At 52.7% G+C, this 16287-nt stretch overlaps 1 protein-coding gene across 2 annotated transcripts in view; it reads left to right on the top strand.

Annotated features, from left to right (window-relative positions):
* The first annotated feature begins 13110 nt into the window (after nucleotides 1–13110).
* Nucleotides 13111–16287, top strand: part of CAPN5 (calpain 5) — a 53303-nt gene continuing 50126 nt past the window's right edge. For both annotated transcript variants that reach the window (XM_036324892.1, XM_036324889.1), the window contains exon 1: nucleotides 13111–13272. The gene's annotated coding sequence lies outside the window, so the exon portion shown is untranslated. The remainder of the gene's footprint in view (nucleotides 13273–16287) is intronic.

Raw genomic sequence — 16287 nt, 5'->3', positions numbered from 1 at the left:
TGCGCCCATGTGCACCTTGAGCTCCCAGGGAGGGAGGGAGGGTGGTGTGGGCGGAGCAGACTAGAGTCATGTGAGGAGAGACTGGAGTTTGTGGCTCTGGGGAGAGAGCTGAAGGGACAGCCGCCAGGACCCCTGTGCTGAGTCACACCACTGATGCCATCTTTCTGGGTGGAGCACTCCCCTCTTTACCCAAACCACAGCTTTTATTTATTTTTTTAAAATGCATTTTTATTGGTTTGAGAGAGGTAGAGAGTGATAGAAACATCGATAATAAGCATCATTGATTGGCTGCCTCCTGCATGCCCCACCCTGGGGATCAACCCGCAACCCAAACTGACCTCCTGGTTCATAGGTCAGTGCTCAAACACTGAGTCACACTGGCCGGGCCCAAACCACAGCTTTTAAATATGAGTTCTAGCCAAGCCTGCTGGAATGGGTAGTCTCCGTCACTGCTGACCATATGGTAGATTCTTCAATTAGTCCCTCCTCGGTATTTCAGAGAGGGGCAGCCTTGCCTGGATCAACCCTTGCCTGACAGAGAACACAAGTGAATTTGCAAAGCATTTGGAATTGTGCTTTGTAAATGGGATGACCGCAGAGGAGTTAGGATTGCTTTTCTTCCACCTGTGAACTGGACACGCCTTTGTAAAGGCATCCTCCCACACACTCCCTACACACGGGCAGGCATTATTGGGTGCAGTGAATTTCATTGTTCTTCACTCTGGGCGTGGCTCTGGCATGTCTGTGGTGGGTTTTTTTGTTTGTTTTTTTTCACCTTTTCGTCTTGCTTCGGCCCTGGACTGGAATGTAGACTGGTTCTACCTAGGGGAGAGAGAGAAAAGGACCTGTCTCATAGGGTGGCCTTGTCCCCAAAGAGGGCTTGATTCTCAAAGGAAACTGTGGAGAAAGCATAAAAAGAGGAAGGGTTCATTTCTTAAGCCCTACTATGTGGGGACTATCTGGCACCGTGCCACCCATTCAACAAACTTTAGGTGCGGTGTCAGGTTAGGTGCTCCGAATATAGTGGCAAACAGGAGACACCCTGCCCTGTGGCGCTCACAGTCTAGGTCTCACGTCTGGGATGAGTGTCACGGAGGAAGGGTATCATGCACTCTGGGGAACTGGAGGAGGGAAGACTTCCCTGGAGGTGAACATGACTCGAAGAACTGGAGAACGAGAGGAGTTGGGGAAAGGAAAATGGCTGATTGCAGCAGAGGGAGCAGGTGGCACGTGTCTGGAGACGTGGGCAGGAATAGGTCCCACAGGGCTTTGAAAGACACTGTGAGAACTTGAATTTGGAAAGCTGTTGAAAGGGTGGAGAGTGGATTAAAGGGAGCAAGTGTGGCTGGAGGGACACCAGCTGGAAGGAGAATGCAGTGGTCCAACGAGAGGTCATGGTGGAGCATGACACTGAGAAATATATGACTTATATGGAAGAAGCAGATTTGGGGTGAGTTATGAATTTTGGAATTTGTTGAGTTTGAAGTCTGAGTTCTATACAGAAGGTCCTCGAATAACATCATTTTGTTCAATGTTGTTTTGTTGTAAGTTTGATGAGAGAGAAAAACATGATTTCCAGTCTGGGCCACTCTGTGTGGAATCCACCTCTCCGCACGTCTGTGTGGGCGTCCTCCCGTCTCTGCTCTCCTCCCTTCTGACGGCGAGGCAAAGGGGTAGTGGCCACAGTGATGAGGTGTCTGCAGACCAGCAAAGGAAGAGCAACTCCACAGGCTGCAGCAGATGTGCTCTAAGGCAATTTCCTTACGGAATGTAGGGTCAGAGAGGACGCACACCCAACAGTTCTGCCGGATTATCTCCGCCCCAGGGCCCAGCTGTAACACTTTTTATAGTGTAACTCGGGTCATGCCTCCGGGTGGTCTTGTGAGAGCCGACTGCTTACAATCAGTACTATCACCAGGTTGATATGCATCTCAGTTTCATGCCATTCCAGGCATTAGTTACTAACAAAAATATTTAAGGAACACAGATAATCATCGACTGGAAAGCTTTGATGTGCTTTCTAAGGATAGTGAGGTTGGTCAAAGGTCACAGAATGAAACTTAGAAATGAATTTAAATCCGGGACACAGAGGTGGAGTTGGTTTGGTTCCCATGTACACCTGTGCACACCCACATCCCAAAGACGAGCTCGGGAGATGAACTAGCGTGTCTGTGTTGTGCGGGTCTGAGTAGGGGTGGGAGGGGTGGCCTTGTGATGGAAGGGCATCCCATCCAGGGTTGGTCCCTGCCCTGTGCCCTGAGCTGCCAGGAGAGGCTCCAGTCACCATAACCCTGAACTGGGATAAGCTGGTCGGGAAAGAATGATTTTTATTCATCTTTCTTAAATGTATGTATAGCTCACATTTATTTCAACTTAAATATTAGAAGTGTTTGGGGCCTTTACTTTGAAGTCTGGTGATGTTTTTGTGACCAGAAATAGGCCGTAGGAACTTAACTCTTGTTTCTATCAACCTACCAGCCTGTGGCAACATTGCTTTCCTTATACATTGCTTCACATAAGGTTGCAGTTTCTAGGAACCCTTTGGTGCTCTTCAGTGAAGACTTGCTGTGTCCTGGCGGAGAGCTTACGGATAATAAAACTCTGGATCTGGAGCTCAGCTGAGAGATCTGGGCTGAAGATACAAATTAGAGAATCAAAGTAAACATAATAGTGGAAGCCATGGTAGTGTGTGAGAGGGAAGAAGAGGGTCTCTGACAGTCCTAGAAACCAACCATTTAAGGGTTAAGTAGAGGAATGTTGAAGGGCACGGGCACCTCCCACCAAGAAGAAGCACTAGGCCTGTGGAGCCAGGGGAAGCCAGCGGTGGGTGGGCTGGACCGGCTGTGGCTGTTGGCAGGGCCCTTCAGGTGGCCTGGGGAGTGGAGGGCAGGCACCTGACCCAACACTGCACTGAGGCAGCAGGCTCCTCGCTGGAGCCCATTGGCGCTGGAGCCCATTGGCGAGAGTCCTAACCGGTGCTGCCTTCCTTAAGTCCTTGTTGGTAGCTAAAGACCTGGCTTAGGGTGCTGGTTCGCCACTGAAAAACTGGGATAGTGGCCAAGTCACTTCGCTGTAAATGTTGAATTCTACATCAGCAAAATGTAGGCGTGTCTTCGGGGTGAGCACCTGGCACAGTGTGAATCTCCTTAGAATGGGTGTTCCGAAAAGGACCTTCCTGTCAGGGTAGGCGTGCCTGCTCTGGGCCTGCCTGGGTCCCTCAGCGCTTCTGGGCAAACCTGAGGAGTCAACCCTGCTCCTCCATCCCTCCCCCTCTGACCAGTTCCCTCGGGAGCACGGGGCCACCCAACTCTCCACCCCTTCCTGGTCGCCACGGAACCTGTTTATCTTGGGGTGGGGACAGGTTCCTCGGTGTGACCCCACCCACAGTTTTTCAGACAAGGGTGTGGCAGAATAAGCCCTGACCAGACCGAGACCTTTCACACATTAGAACACCTGCCCGCTGTTAGGGGAGGGCTGAAAAGGAGTTAGACTTGCTTTATTTCCACCTCTGAACAGTGCACACCTTTCTAACGCCACCCTGCCACACCCCCACTACATTCATCTCACTAAGTTCCTCCCTGGCCATTCCAGAACCTTCCTAGAGAGGTCATAGCTGTCTGTCCTAACATCTGTTCGTTTTACTCTAATAAACTTGCCCCATTAACTTTCTTCCCACTTCAGTTCATCCCTAAAACTCTCAAAAGACCTCTCTGCTAAGGAGAACAGGTGAGTTTTTAGGGGGCTTGATGATGTCATCCTGCTGGCCTGGACAGGTACCTGTCTGCCAAGCTGTGAGGGGACAGGGCTGCCCAGGCCCTCCCTGGGGCTGCACCTATTTTCCCAGTTTTAATTGGTGCTTTCATCCTCTTTCAGCCATTCATCTTCCCACTATTCACTTCCCTTCTCATTCTTATTCCTCACTCTCTCATCCAAACATCCCCCACCCCAGGCTCATCTGAATTAGCAAGAAGGATGAAGAGTCTGAGAGGTGAACAGTCTCATAGAATACCCAGGAAGGTACCATCCCTATATTTCAGCAGCCCCTGTCCTGCTCAGGCCTGGGCCTCACCTCTCTCCCGAGGATCCTTGTCCCACCAGCTCTGGGCCCCCTGCCTCCAGTCTTGCCCTCTCCAGCATTTATACCACCAGTTATGGCATTCAAGGCCCTTGTCAGGGTACCTCTAATTTATCTTTGCACCTTCAACTCCCAATATTTCCCCCTCCAACCACATTAAACCTAGAATGTATCCCAGACCTGTCCTATTTAGTCCCAGAGTGCCCCCCCCCTCTGCACCCCTCCTTGCCTGTGGGGACAACGTACCTCCTTAAAACCCATGTGGTAGGCTACAGATGGCCACACGTTTTTGGAGCTCCTCCTCACCTGTTGCTTCTGGGCTGGTCTTGTGGCTTGCTTAAACCAGCAGGATGTGATAGAAGTGACATGCTTACACATTGGAAGCTCCCAGCTTACACATTGGCTGACTATAGCCGCATTTTTAAGGGCCCTTGTGATCACAGTGAGCCTGCCAAGATGATCTAGGATTATCTTCCTTCTTATAGTCAGCTGATCAGCAGCCTTCATTCCATCCATAACCTTAACTCCCCTTCCCTGTGTAACCTAGCATGTCATAAACCCAGGGATTATGGTGTGGATATCTTTTGGAGGCCATTATTCTGTCTGCAACAATGTCCAATGAATATTTGTTGAATGAATGAACAATCTCATATAATAAAACCCTAATATGCAAATCGACTGAATGGCAGAATGACTGGCACACTTATCACCAGGGGGCAGACACTCACTGCCTGTGTTGAGCATCTGCCCCCCTCCTCCCCCTAGAGGGAGGCAATCGGAGGCGGCGGCGGCGGTGATTGGGGGGCAGGGCCAGCCAGCAGGTGGCACCAGGCTGCCAGCCAAGGCGGGTGCCAGCGGGGGGCGAGGGGGGGCTCCCAGGTTGCCCCACCTGCCAGTCGTCCCACAGATGGCCCTGATCACTGGCCAGGCATAGGTACCCTACCCTATATATTGGGAACAGTCTCAGATTCAAAAATTAAAACCTGGCAAGGCTACTCTAACACTGAAAAAACAGGATGATGCAGTGATGACATGCATGGACTCTGGCTTGCACATTTTGTGATCAGCCTTGATTCTGACACTTATAACTGTGTGACAAAGCCAATTACTTAACTTCTCTCTGCTTCAGTTTTTCCACCCATAAGATGGGGAAAATGATACTACTGCCTCAGAAGGATCATGTTATGTACTACTTTTTATAATCAGGGCAAAAAAAATGTAGCTGCCCATACAACAGCAAGATGCCTTTCACTTGTATGAAAAGTATAGTCACTGGTGCATGCAGCATTCTGGATTGCAAGAGGGATGTCTGACTGCCAGTTTAGGCCCAACATCCCCTGAGGGGTCCCAGATTGCAAGAGGATGCAGGCCGGGCTGAGGGACCGCCCCCCCTCCCCCAATGCACAAATTTCATGCACCAGGCCTCTAGTAATAAAATGAAGGACAAGCATTAATGAATGAACACAGCCCTCTCTGATGTGGGCTCTCATTCTGGACAACGGAGAATTATTAGCCCCGAATTCCCTGTGCCCTAGCTGCCATTTCTCACGTGCTTGTAATAGACAAGAAAACAAGAATGCTGAGGCCAGGAGAGGACACCTGCACTTTGACAACTTCCTCCCACTTGATAGGCAGGTGGATTATCCCCAACTCTGTAGACAAAAAGATTATGATTCAGGAACCTCACAGCTCAAAAGGATCAGAACAGCGCAGTTATAGGCATGTTGCATCATTGTTGGTCCTGGTCACCCATCTCTGAAGCTGGGCTGCTGGCCTGCTAGCCTTACCTCTTGCTGTCACCTGGCTTCCCCTGCCTGGCCCTGCTGCGCTCACCCGGTCCAGCTCATGGAGCTGTTGTGCCCTGTGACCGCCAGAGGGCGCGCCTCTCACACAGTTTCCAAGCCAAGGCCAGGGGCGGGTTCCCTGGTCGGTGTAAATCTGAGCTCAGGGAGCCTGTGTGTCCTCCTCCCTTTCCCGCCCAGCGGCCAGTGTAACTGACCAGGGCCTCATGAGCAAGGAAAACGATGGGCTTGTCTCACTCAAACGCAAGCGCAAAAGCCTACGAAATGCCAGCAGACGGAAGATGGAATGTGGCAATATGTAAAAAGAATAATGCGTCAGCATCTTGAGTTCATCCCAGAAATTCCAGGTGGGTTTAGCATTAGAAAAGCAATCAGAATATATGAAAACCTGTCAGGGTGGCACATCACATCGAGAGAAATGCGAGCATCTCAGATGTGGAAAAAAATTTTTTTAATAGAATTCAATACCCATTTATGATTTTTTAAAAAATCTTAGTAAATGGTGAAAAAAAACAGTTGAAAGGATTTCCTCTAAGATTTGAAACAAAACTAGATGTTCACCACTTCTGTTCACATTGTCCAGGCCTTGAGAGCACAGCAAGGCAAGATCAAGATTCAAAAAATATGACCTGAAAAAAAAGAAAACTAACAGAACCTTATAGGTTTGCAATCCTGTCAGATCCAAATTTCCCCTTTCTCTAACAAATTAATTCTTAGATAATATAAAATGTCCACATGTATATTTTCAAAAAATTAATATAGTTCTTTAATTATAATATAAAATATGAATAAAAGAAAAATACTTAAAAACAAAATAATATGAATTTTGATGTGTTAATTCTTGGGCACAAAATACTTTCTTACAAATGTCCAAATCTCTCACTAGGGGGCAGCACACCTCGCTGAAAACCATTAGTCTACATAGAAAACACATCAAACACACACACACACACACACACACACACACACACAAATCCTACATATAATTGGTTAAATTCATTTTAAAGAATGTATCAAGTTTTCCAGTATAAAATCAATATTCAAAATTCAGTTTAATTTCTATATAATAGTAACAAGCAGTCAGGAAAAGTCATTTTTTAAAAGCATTTATACGAGAAATAAAAAGGTACCTAAGACTGAATCTAAAAGATATGTGAGAAAATAATAAAAAAAAATTTAAAGGTATTATTTTAAACATATACATTAATGTAGAGTGATATTGTGTTAATAAGGTACCTGTAAGCACCTGACTTCCTTGGATCCTCGCCCCAACCAGGGAACAGGGATTATGATCATAACCATTGGCCAAATGTGGAGGCTGAGGCTCAGGTGAGTGTTCTGCCTTAGGCCACACGAGTCTTTTGGGCCCAGGCCTTCTCCCAGCCATGCCTGGGCCCTGACCCCTGCCCTCCCACTAGGCCTGATGTCCACCACATGTGGAGTCCAAAGGATGCAGCTGAACAAGGCCAGAGGTCAGGCCTCTGGGACACACACACACACACACACACTATAATTCATGCCTTCAGCCCTGCCCATCTCAGTGGCACTTGAGGCAGGAGGTAAGGGTGAAGCTAAAGGTAAGGCCCCCACCTCAACATTTCCACCTCAATGCCCTACCCACCCCCTCCCTCAAACCCTGAAGAGAGTAAATAGTGCCTGTGGAGAGACAGGAAGTCTGAGCCTGGAGAGCGCTGAGGGATGATGCCCTCCTTGCCCCCAGCCCCCGTGATTGGGGAAGTGGGCTCAGAGAGGAACGGTGGCCAGCCCAGCATCCCACGCAGGTCTGAAGCCAGCTCAGCATCCAGCCCTGGGGAGACTGTTTGACCCTGGACCCCTGAGTTCAGTCAGACAGGGCTACAGTCCCCCGCACCAGGAATGACGCTGCAGTCTGATCAGAGCCCGAAATGTGGGCCACAGAAGACGGGCCCCCAACCTGGTCTGGAGCAGCTGTTCAAATCGTGAACTGAGACTCATAAGTGGGTCATGAAATCAATTCAGAGTCTGAAACCCACATTTGAAAAATTTAAAGAGAACAAAATAGAAATATGGAGTGAATCACACATAGTAAAGATAGAGGATCATGATATAAAATGTGATTCTAATTGTGGTTGTGGTTTTTAAAAAATGGCAGCAGCCCTTAACAACAAGGTTGCCAGATTCAAAATCAACATACAAAAACCAACAACATTTCTCTACACCAGGCATAACCAGCTGGGAAATGTCATTTTCATAAAAGGTGGAATGTTTTGTATGATGGCTAGAACTTACTTTCCAGTGGTTCGGGGGAGGGCCGGAGTGTATGTGTGAATGTACGTGAAAGAGAGAATTCACCAATATTAAAAATTGGTGAATTCAAATAAAAGGTATAAGAGTGTTCATCCTTTCCAATTTTCTCTAGGTTTGACATAAAAAGAAAAGTTGGGATAAAATACCGCTTACAATAGCAACAAAAATTATAAAAGTATCTAGAAATTAAGTACAAGGCCTCCATGGAAAAAAATTAAACTCTAATAAAGAGCATAGATAATGACCTGAATAGAAAGATGTTCTTGTCTGGAACTACTAGTACATAATATTAGAAAGATGTCAAGTCTTCCCAAATTAATCTTTAACCTCAATGCAGCCCTCATCAGAATTCCAGCTGGATTTTTTTAAGGAACTCAATAAGCTAAAATGTAAACAAATAGCTAAGGCACTTAAGAATTAAGAGTTAGACATGACCTTTGCCTTAATGCAATGACCACAAAGCCATGGCGATACAAACAGCACAGAGCTGGAACAGACTGATAAAGAGGCGCCAGTTCAGAGGCAGCCCTGAAGGTGGGGACCTAACGCGGGGGACAGATGTGGATATGCAGCTGGTGGTGCGTCTCACTCTATGCCTCAGTCAACTGGGTCTTTACTTAATGCTGCATTTAAGAATGAACTCTCTCTGGGTTAGAGTCCTAAATTGGATGTGTACAACAATAAAAATAACATAAGAGGCCTAGCCAGTTTGACTCAGTGGTTACAGCATTGGCCCACAGACTGAGGGTCTTTGGGTTTGATTCCGGTCAAGGCCCCATCAGTGTCTCTCTCTCTCTCTCTCTCTCTCTCTCTCTCTCTCTCTCTCTCTCTCTCTCTCTCTCACTCCCCCCTTTCTTCCACTCTCTCTAAAAATTAATGGAAAAAATATCAGGTGAGGATTAATAACAATAGCAACAACAAAACCCAGCAGAAAAGTGGGCAAAAGAGAACAGCCAAGTCCAGAAGAGGAAACTCTGAGATTTAGCAGCACATGAGGAGGTCTTCTAAATAATTAATGATCACAAAAACAACAACAACAAAATTAAAACAAGGAAATAGCTTCTGGCTGGGTACCTCAGTTGGTTAGAGCAGTTGTCCTGATACACCAAGGTTATAGGTTTGATCCTTGGTCAGGGCACATACAGAATCAACCGGTGAGTAAATGGATAGGTGGAACAACAAATCTCTCTCTCTCTCTCTCTCTCTCTCTCTCTCTCTCTCTCTCTCTCTCTCTCCATTCCTCTCTCTCTAAAATCAATCCATTTTTTTTTAAAGAGAGATAGCTACACTTATAGACAAATAAAAGTTAGAAAGCTCCAGAGTGCCATGTGACCCTCCCATTTCTGAACTCTCAGAAGAATACCATAGCAACCCCTCCAACCTAAAGTTCTGTGTGTCTGACTGGCCTTCTTCTAGACGGTCTAGAGGGGGTGGGGGGACTGGTCCGCGTGGTCACTTGAATATCCCGCCCCCCCGCCCCCAGACACCTGGCCTTAGGTGTTCTTAGAGTTCTCAAAGAAGAGATGGACAATTAGATCTGCTGGGGTCTTGAAGGAAATTATTATTTTAAGAGTTTCACAGGGGCAGCCGGGTTACCTACAGGAGCGTGGAGACAGGGGTTTCGGGCCTGGAGCAGAGAAGATTCTGTCTCCTGCAGAACCAGGAAGAGGGGATGGGCCAGGTCTAGTGACAAAAGGCCTCCCCACCCCCGTGGAGTGGAAAGGGCTGCCCTGGGAGGGAATGCAGGTTGGACAGCCAGTCAAGGAGCCCACAGAGGTGTCTTTTCCCTGGGGGAGGGGAGAGGAAGAGGAGGAGGGAGGGGAAGGGCACAAGGATGGAGTCAGACAGGGCAGCATGGATCCCAGTTCTGCCCCTTCCTAACTGTGTGCCCCAGGGCACCTCCCCGAGGCTCAATGCTGTTATCAATGAAGCTCCTGCCGAGGGCGGGAAGGCACCTGCACGTGGTGGCGCCATTAGATGACTCCGTGTATGAGGCCAGCAGCAGGGCCCTGGGGCCAGAGCTTCAAGGGAGCCCCTCCCTTCCCCACACTTGTCAGGAGGCCAGGCTCTCCCTGACTGTCTGGAAACCTCCCCATGCCTAGACACTAGAGCAGAGCCAATGCCACCCCCCCCAACCTCCCCCCCACCCCCCACCAGGCTGGGTGCCCTGGACAGGTCACTGTCTCTAGGCCTCTCTCTTCATCTGCCAGGGCTGGGCTCTGTGTGGAACCTTCTAGTTCTAACATGCTGGGATGCCTGGGCACACGTCTCTGCTACTGGGGACCCAGTGTCTTCACAAAATGAGGGGGTTGGGCTAGATCCAAAGACATTGGCTAAGGCATGCTGAACACCGAGTCAGAACCAGGGAGCGCGCTGGGGCTTTACGTGGCCCCGCAAGGACCCTGTTCACATAAAAACATTCAAACCTGTGAAGAATTTTTGTGAATTTATTTGAGCCAAACTGTGGACAATCGCCGGGAAGCAGAACCTCAACGGATTGAGATAATGCTCCAGAGAATGGCGGGCTACATCTATATTTATACATTACAATCAAAGGAAGGGACATAGGTGGGTTACATAGGTAGACAGAAATCCATTGGTGATAGACTAGAGAGGCGGGAGAAAGCAAAGGGGGGGGCAACCCCTGGGATTGGATAAAAAGTAAAATGATGGACACATGCTTAGGTGGGTGCAGAAACAATTAACAGGATAATGAAGGAATTTGTAGTATCTGTCCTGGGACCCAGCACATTAGGCTGTGCCCCAAGGGGTCCAGAAAAAGGGAAGTTACACGTTACCCAGACATTTCAAGGATATGTTACCATAGATGCAAAAAGACAGATAGGCTCAGTTAAGGTAAAGGTTGACCTTGTCAGTGAAGATACTGGCCTAGGACGTAACTGCCCACCATAACTGCTTTTAGTTAAAGTTTAATTTCAGACCGTCCTTTGTGGTGACTTTAGGTCTCTGAGTTTGCAAGACCCCCATGCAGGCCTCCCCTGAGCTTGTCAGGTCAGCGTGTGGCCCCTTTCGTCCACAACCCCATGGTGTGGTGCTATGACACTGGTTGTACACGTGAGGTGCCGGGGCACAGACAGGTTGTGTCACTTGCCCAAGGTTGCACAGCTAATATGAGCCCAGGCAGTGAGTCTAGAGCTCATGCTTGCAACCAGCACATGACACCCCTCCTGAGGCTCCAGCACCCTGAGACTCCAGCACTCTGAGGCTCCAGCACCCTGAGGCTCCAGCACCCTGAGGCTCCAACACCCTGAGACTCCAGCACTCTGAGGCTCCAGCACCCTGAGACTCCAGCACTCTGAGGCTCCAGCACCCTGAGGCTCCAGCACCCTGAGGCTCCAGCACTCTGAAATACGAAAGGGGCCCAAGCATCCCCTGAACTCTACCGTTTTGGGGGGGGAGGCTCACGTTTTCTCAGACGCAACCCTACCTTCACTTTGAACACATGGGAGTTGCCCGGCCCAGAGGCAATGCTGCTCAACACCTGTATGATGGGGCTTTCCTGGGCCCCACGATCTGCCTCTGCTGATCATCACACACTTCGGCTAGAAGCCCATTTTACAGCCCAGAAAGCTAAGGCTTGGAAAGGAAGAGGACTTGCCAGGATTACACAGCCAGTCACTGGCAGAGTGAGGCTGGAGCCCAGAGCTGCCTGGCGTCTCCAAGCATTGTCTCCCCCAGAACGAACTTCAGCCTGGCCCTCCCGGGGCTGCCACCAACTCCCGAGGCAGCAGGAGTGTAGGGCGGGGGGAGAGACACAGCGGCCAGGTGGGAAGGCTGAAGGTGTGGTGGGGCTGGAGGGGGAAAGCTGGCATGAGAGCTGAGGCCTGATACCAGGACGTGTGTGTGGAGAGGGAAAGAACAGCCTTCAGACAGGGGCAGGCCCATCAGCAAGGTCGGAGGGTGGGGGACCCCAGTGCTTGAGAGCAGCTCAGGGAGGTGGCCGCCCAGGCACAGGCCGTGGAATATGGTGGGGAGTCAGACAGGGCACAGCCTTGCAGCACTGCCGAGGGTGGTGGCCATGGCTGCGTACCTGAGCTCCCCCGGCTGAACGGGAGGCTCCTGAGGGGCTGGAGCCACAGCAGGAGAAACGCCTGGGAAGCCCGGACAGAGGCTGCGAGGTGGAGGAGAGGCCCCTTACTCTGAGTGACTGGGAGGCGGATGGCATCATGAGCCCAGACTGGGAGCACTGAGGGGGAGATGAGTGGGCCTGACTGTCTCCATCTGCCTCGGATGAGCAGATCCTAGCGTGCCTGCCCTGTGGTCCCAGAGGAGGAAGCCCTGAGCCCCTACTGTGTGCCAGAATGGGCCACTCAGAAACCTTTTCAGCCTTATTCCTGAAACAAGACCCTCCTATCGCCGTCCTATCACAGGACCGAAAATACTCCGTGCGTGCAGGCCTGGAACCAGTTTTCCCCATCAGACAAGTCCCTCTGAGCGCGCCCAGGGGTCTGGGTAAGCCCTCCTCCACCCCAGCCTTGGGGATGGAGATGGACATGGAGATGGGCGCTCGCCTCTTCGAGTCTTTCTGTCCCAGCCCCCTGCCGTGGTCCTTGCGGGGCTCACTGTACGAGATGCCAGATGCGTGCCCAGCGCTCGGCGGCCTGGGTGCCTTCTGCGGGGCTGGCACGGAATCCTCGGCCACCTGCCGACCTGGGCTCGGCCCCGGGAGGCTCCCGACGATATTCCACCGCAGACAGAGCGAGGCTGGAAGGGAGGACGAGAGAACGGGCCCGATCGGGCCCAGAGGGGTTAGGCTGAGCCGCACGGTCCCCCACACCCCTTCCTATTTCCCAGCGGGAGCTCTGCAGCCTCCTCCCAGCGGGTTCACCCCACAGCGCGGCGCCAGTTCGCATGCGCAGCAGGCAGGGTCCTCCCGCCCCTTTGGAGACCACGCCTCTGTCCCCCGATGGGCGGAGGCCGGGGGGCGGGGCGGGGTGGGCCGCAGGCAGGGAGTCCCAGCTCCAGCCCCGGCGTTTGCCAGCCCCACCTGATCCCCGGCCGGAACCGAAGGCTACTGCCCGGGCCCGTCGAGCCTCCGCTCCGGCGCCCGCATCCCGGAGTCCGGCTCGGCCGGTGGCGGCGCTGCAGGTAGGAGGCGCTGCGCAGAGGGAGGCGTGTGCGAGCGCGCGCGTGTTCCTGTGTGTGCTTCGGGTGCGTGTGCTTCGGGTGCGTGTGCCCCATTCGGGTGTGTGTGCGGGTGCAGTGCCGGCCAGTGCGTGCCCTGTGAGCCCCGGTCGGTGGGGGTGTGCACGTTCCTCACCGCGGAGAAGGGGGGTGAGCGCTGGCTTCCAGCCCGGAGGACCGCAGCTGGGAGGATCCGACGGGGCCCCCAGGGTTCGTCCCCACCCAAGCCTCCACCCCGCAGCTAGGGCCCCACCCCCACCCCCACCCCCACCCCCCGGAGTTCCGGAGCAAGTTTCCTAGTTCTGACGCTCTGGGGTTGAACCGGGGGCTTGACCATCCCTTCCTCACGATTTTCCTTTCAGCCTTCCACCCATCCATGCCACAACCCTCCGGGGTGCCCGCCCTCCCTCCCGTCCCCCCCCCTCCCTCCCGTCCCCCCCCTCCCTCCCGTCCCCCCCTCCCTCCCGTCCCCCCCCTCCCTCCCGTCCCCCGTCCTGGGAGCTTGGGAAAGGAAGGGGGGCAGAGTAGCTTCTCCTCCTGACCCTCCTCCGCTTGTGGAGCTGGGGCCTCCCCCCCCACCCCCCTCCCCCCGGCTGCGGGGTTTGGGTGTGGTGTGAGGGGCAGGGGAGGGGCGGGGAGGGCCGGGAGAGAGTGGATCGTGGGCTTCTCTGATCCTGCCTTGGCCCTTCAGATTTGGGGGTCTGAGGAGACCCGCCTGGGGTCCAGAGATGAAGAAGGATAGATCGTTAGCAGGTGCCAAGTTCTCTCCAGGCTTCCTTCCATGTGGAGGGATCTCCCCTCCCCCTCCACACACACACCTCAACCCACAGGAATGGGGAGAGAGGGCACCCTGGGATGTGAAGTGAGCCGCTCTCAGGGGTGTTGAGCCAGAATTTGAACCAGGGTCGCCTGGCTCTCAAGCCAGAATCTTCTTCTCCCTGCACCTGCCGCGGTGGAGAGAGAAGTGCCCGGGGCAATTCCTCCTGGGATCCTGGGGATGGAGACATCTGAGTGGACTTCCTGGGAGGCGGGGTTGGAGGGTGGGGTTCAGCCTGGCTCGGAGAGTGAGGCCTCCCGGGGGAACCACTGTGTTCAGCTGCAAAGATGAACACCCCCCACCCCCCGCCCCTAGGGTCCTTGGGCCTGGTACTTGCTCCAGTCCCCAAAGTCCTGGGGTGGGGGTGGAGGCCTGGCTGCTGTCCCTGGCAGAGGGACTGGGCGGAGTAGGGTGGACCCAGCTGCTGCTTCAGGCCAGAGCTGGGTGCCAGGACAAAGGTGCTCAGGCGGGGTTATGCCCTGAGGAGCAGCTCCACTGACTAGTGAGTCAGATGGGGCCACAGATAAGCCCTTGCCCAGAGTTCCATCCTTGCTGGGAGCCAAGGTGGGAGGCCAGCCCCTGCCTGGGTGCTGGGGGAGATTTCCCTTTAGATACCTGGGTGTGGAGTCTCCAGGGATGCAAAGTTCACCAAGCAGAAGAGAGGGCAGGACACTGCAGGCCCCGGGGGGGGGGGGGGGGGCAGATGGGTAAGGGCCTGGAGGTGTGAAACTGAATGGCAGTCTGCGTGGAGGGCATTAGCAGTCAGATGTGTGTCTGAGAAAGGTCATCTTTGGCTGCTGTGGTGGGTGGGTCGCTACGGAGGACAGAGCTCCCTCACTCCCCACCCCCCACTTCCCCACTGGTGGGCCCCTGCTATGGGTTCCAGAACAGGGGTGGGGTGAATGGGGGTCGCTCAGGGACTGCACCTGTCCCCAGCTTGGGGAAGGGTGGGTGGGGGAGCCCTGTCTGAGATGGGGTAGGCCTGGGAGATGTTGACAAGGTAGGGGTTGGACACTGTGGTTGTGAGAGGCCTGCGGGCTTTTGGGGGTGACATCCGGACACTGCTCCCAGACCAGTGCTGCTCTGGCTGCTTCTGCCTCTGCTTTTCCCGCAGGCTGTCAGGACAGCCCAGACGCTCTGGTCCCAGAGGGCACAGGGAAGCCCCTCTGCGTGACCCCTCCTACCTGTGCCTAAGTTACTCCTTGGGGAAACTGGCTCCGGGCATGACCTGGAGGCAGGGGACTTCCCTGTGGGTCTCAGTTTCTTCAAGTGCGAAATGGGAATAAATGCTGCATAGTTGCAGGGGTTCAGGGAATGGCGATTAAGTTTAAAAGTGTCACTAGGGCCCCGCCTGCATGGCTCAGTGGTTGAGCGTCGACAGTTCAATTTACAGTCAGGGCACGTGCCTGGGCTGCTGGCTTGATCCCCAGTGTGGGGTGTGCAGAAGGCAGCTGACCAATGATTCTATCTCCTCACTGATGCTTCTCCCTCTCCCTTCCTCTCTGAAAGTCAATAAAAACACATATTTAAAAAAGTGTCACTGAAGCCCTGGCTGATTTGCTGAGTGGTTAGAGCATCGGCTCATGGACCGAAGGGTTGTGGGTTCGATTCTTGTCAAAGGCACATACCTCAGTTGCGGGTCTGATCCCTGGCCCTGGTTGGGGTGCGTGTAGGAGGCAGCCAGTCGGTGTGTCTCTCTCAGGTTTTTCTCTCCCCGCCCACCCCCCGCCTTCCACTCTGAAAAATCAATGGAAAAAATATCCTTTAAAAAAAGTGTCCCTAAAGTGCTTTACCAGGACATGGTGTTTGGTAGCCATTATAATTAATCGGAAGTAACAATCAGCATCACACAGTCTCTTCTTCCTGGGAGGTGGGGCGGTGCAGAGGAGGGGCCCCATTTGGGAGAAGAAGGGTGAAAAGAAATGGGGTCCCCCATTGAAGTGGAAGCCCCTCTTGGTGTCAGTGGGTGTGACCCCCTGAGACCCCTCAAGTGGATGGTCTATCTGCCTGCGCCCCCCTAAAGCTCCTGACCCCGAAATGTCAACATGAAGCTCAGCAGCCAGCTTGGCTCCCCCGGTGCAGAGGGCAGGTCTGCAAACCTCCCAGCCCCCTTCTGCTCCCCTGCCGTCTGGGGCCTGGGCAGATGTGGAAGTCAGTCTGTC

The sequence above is a fragment of the Myotis myotis genome, unplaced genomic scaffold (assembly GCF_014108235.1).
Source record: "Myotis myotis isolate mMyoMyo1 unplaced genomic scaffold, mMyoMyo1.p scaffold_m19_p_10, whole genome shotgun sequence".
NCBI lineage: Eukaryota > Metazoa > Chordata > Mammalia > Chiroptera > Vespertilionidae > Myotis > Myotis myotis.
Note: the sequence above shows the minus strand (reverse complement) of the source record. Positions and strands in the feature narration are given on the sequence as shown.